This window comes from Salmo trutta, chromosome 13 (assembly GCF_901001165.1).
Source record: "Salmo trutta chromosome 13, fSalTru1.1, whole genome shotgun sequence".
Lineage (NCBI taxonomy): Eukaryota > Metazoa > Chordata > Actinopteri > Salmoniformes > Salmonidae > Salmo > Salmo trutta.
Window position 1 is genome coordinate 31,392,915 of NC_042969.1, and position 4,239 is coordinate 31,397,153.

Here is a 4,239-nt window from a genome sequence, read left to right on the forward strand (position 1 = left end):
TATATCTATGTCTCTATGTCTTGCTGTCTCTATGCATCTCTGTCTATATGTATCTCTGACTTTATGTCTCTCTGTCTATATGTCTCTCTGTCTCTATGTATATCTATGTATCTATCTCTCTGTCTCTCTGTCTCTATTTCTCTCTGTCTATATGTATCTCTGTCTGTATGTCTATATATCTCTCTGTCTCTATGTCTCTCTGTCTATATGTCCCTCTGTCTATATGTCTCTGTCTCAATGTATATATGTCTCTATGTCTCTCTGTCAATATGGCTCTCTGTCTATATGTCTCTCTGTCTATATGTATATCTGTCTCTATGGCTCTCTGTCTCTATGTATATCTGTCTCTATGTATATCTGTCTCTATGTATCTCTGTCTATATGTCTCTCTGTCTCCATGTATCTCTGTCTATATGTCTCTCTGTCTCTCTGTCTATATGTCTCTCTATCTCTATGTATATCTGTCTATATCTCTCTCTGTCTATATGTCTCTCTGTCTCTATGTGTCTCTGTCTATATGTCTCTCTGTCTCTATGCATATCTGTCTCTCTGTCTCTATGTATCTCTGTCTCTCTGTCTCTCTGTCTCTATGTCTCTCTGTTTCTATGTATATCTGTCTATATGTCTCTCTGTCTACATGTCTCTCTGTCTCTATGTATATCTGTCTATATGTCTCTCTGTCTCAATGTATCTCTGTCTATATGTCTCTCTGTCTCTATGTATCTCTGTCTATATGTCTCTCTGTCTATATGTTTCTCTGTCCCTATGTATCTCTGTCTATATGTTTCTCTGTCTCTATGCATATCTGTCTATATGTCTCTCTGTCTCTATAAATCTCTGTCTCTATGCCTCTCTGTCTCTATGTATGTCTCTCTGTCTACATGTCTCTCTGTCTCTATGTATATCTGTCTCTATGAATATCTGTTTATATGTCTCTCTGTCTCTATGTATCTCTGTCTATATGTCTCTCTGTCTCTATGTATATCTGTCTACATGTCTCTATGTGTCTCTGTCTATATGTCTCTCTGTCTCTATGTATATCTATGTCTCTATGTCTTGCTGTCTCTATGCATCTCTGTCTATATGTATCTCTGACTTTATGTCTCTCTGTCTATATGTCTCTCTGTCTCTATGTATATCTATGTATCTATCTCTCTGTCTCTCTGTCTCTATTTCTCTCTGTCTATATGTATCTCTGTCTGTATGTCTATATATCTCTCTGTCTCTATGTCTCTCTGTCTATATGTCCCTCTGTCTATATGTCTCTGTCTCAATGTATATATGTCTCTATGTCTCTCTGTCAATATGGCTCTCTGTCTATATGTCTCTCTGTCTATATGTATATCTGTCTCTATGGCTCTCTGTCTCTATGTATATCTGTCTCTATGTATATCTGTCTCTATGTATCTCTGTCTATATGTCTCTCTGTCTCCATGTATCTCTGTCTATATGTCTCTCTGTCTCTCTGTCTATATGTCTCTCTATCTCTATGTATATCTGTCTATATCTCTCTCTGTCTATATGTCTCTCTGTCTCTATGTGTCTCTGTCTATATGTCTCTCTGTCTCTATGCATATCTGTCTCTCTGTCTCTATGTATCTCTGTCTCTCTGTCTCTCTGTCTCTATGTCTCTCTGTTTCTATGTATATCTGTCTATATGTCTCTCTGTCTACATGTCTCTCTGTCTCTATGTATATCTGTCTATATGTCTCTCTGTCTCAATGTATCTCTGTCTATATGTCTCTCTGTCTCTATGTATCTCTGTCTATATGTCTCTCTGTCTATATGTTTCTCTGTCCCTATGTATCTCTGTCTATATGTTTCTCTGTCTCTATGTATATACAGTGGGGGAAACAAGTATTTGATCCCCTGCTGATTTTGAATGTTTGCCCACTGATAAAGAAAGGATAAGTCTATAATTTTAATGGTAGGTTTATTTGAACAGTGAGAGACAGAATAACAACAAAGATATCCAGAAAAACACATGTCAGAAATGTAATAAATTGATTTGCATTTTAATAAGTATTTGACCCCCTCTCAATCAGAAAGATTTCTGGCTCCCAGGTGTCTTTTATACAGGTAACGAGCTGAGATTAGGAGCACACTCTTAAAGGGAGTGATCCTAACTGCAGCTTGTTACCTGTAAAAAAGACACATGTCCACAGAAGCAATCAATCAATCAGATTCCAAACTCTCCACCATGGCCAAGACCAAAGAGCTCTCCAAGGATGTCAGGGACAAGATTGTAGACCTACACAAGGCTGGAATGGGCTACAAGACCATCGCCAAGCAGCTTGGTGAGAAGGTGACAACATTGGGTGCGATTATTCGCAAATGGAAGAAACACAAAATAACTGTCAATATCCCTCGGCCTGGGGCTCCATGCAAGATCTCACCTCGTGGGGTTGCAATGATCATGAGAACGGTGAGGAATCAGCCCAGAACTACACGGGAGGATCTTGTCAATGATCTCAAGGCAGCTGGGACCATTGTCACCAAGAAAACAATTGGTAACACACTACACCGTGAAGGACTGAAATCCTGCAGCGCCCGCATGGTCCCCCTGCTCAAGAATACATATACATGCCCGTCTGAAGTTTGCCAATGAACATCTGAATGATTCAGAGGACAACCGATGAAAGTGTTGTGGTCAAATGAGAACAAAATTGAGCTCTTTGGCATCAACTCAACTCGCCGTGTTTGGAGGAGGAGGAATGCTGCCTATGACCCCAAGAACACCATCTCCACCATCAAACATGGTGGTGGAAACATTATGCTTTGGGGGTGTTTTTCTGCTAAGGGGACAGGACAACTTCACCGCATCATTTGACGGGGCCATGTACTGTCAAATCTTGCGTGAGAACCTCCTTCCCTCAGCCTGGGCATTGAAAATGGGTCGTGGATGGGTATTCCAGCATGACAATGACCCAAAACACACGGCCAAGGCAACAAAGGAGCAGCTCAAGAAGAAGCACATTAAGGTCCTGGAGTGGCCTAGCCAGTCTCCAGACCTTAATCCCATAGAAAATCTGTGGAGGGAGCTGAAGGTTAGAATTGCCAAACGTCAGCCTCGAAACCTTAATGACTTGGAGAAGATCTGCAAAGAGGAGTGGGACAAAATCCCTCCTGAGATGTGTGCAAACCATGGCCAACTACAAGAAACGTCTGACCTCTGTGATTGCCAACAAGGGTTTTGTCACCAAGTACTAAGTCATGTTTTGCAGAGGGGTCAAATATTTATTTCCCTCATTAAAATGGAAATCATTTTCTAACATTTTTGACATGCGTTTTTCTGGATTTTTTTGTTGTTAGTCTCTCACTGTTCAAATAAACCTACCATTAAAATTATAGACTGATAATTTCTTTGTAAGTGGGCAACGTACAAAATCAGCAGGGGATCAAATACTTTTTCCCCCCACTGTATGTCTATATGTCTCTTTGTCTCTAGGTATATCAATGTATCTATGTCTCTATGTCTTGCTGTCTCTATGTATCTCTGTCTATATGTATCTCTGTCTATATGTCTCTCTGTCTCTATGTATATCTGTCTATATGTGTTTCTGTCTATATGTCTCTCTGTCTATATGTATATCTATGTCTCTATGTCTTGCTGTCTCTATGTATATCTGTCTATATGTGTTTCTGTCTATATGTCTCTCTGTCTATATGTATATCTATGTCTCTATGTCTTGCTGTCTCTATGTATCTCTGTCTATATGTATCTCTGTCTATATGTCTCTCTGTCTATATGTCTTTCTGTCTCTATGTATATCTATGTATGTATGTCTCTGTCTCTCTGTCTCTATGTCTCTCTGTCTATATGTCTCTCTGTCTATATGTCTCTGTCTCAATGTATATCTGTCTCTATGTCTCTCTGTCAATATGTCTCTCTGTCTATATGTCTCTCTGTCTATATGTCTCTCTGTCTCTATGTATATCTGTCTATATGTCTCTCTGTCTCTTTGTCTCTCTGTCTATATGTCTCTCTGTCTATATGTCTCTCTGTCTCTATATATATCTGTCTATATGTCTCTCTGTCTATATGTATCTCTGTCTATATGTCTCTCTGTCTCTATATATATCTGTCTATATGTCTCTATGTGTCTCTGTCTATATGTCTCTCTGTCTCTATATATATCTGTCTATATGTCTCTATGTGTCTCTGTCTATATGTCTCTCTGTCTATGTCTCTATGTCTCTCTGTCTCTATATATATCTGTCTATATGTCTCTCTGTCTA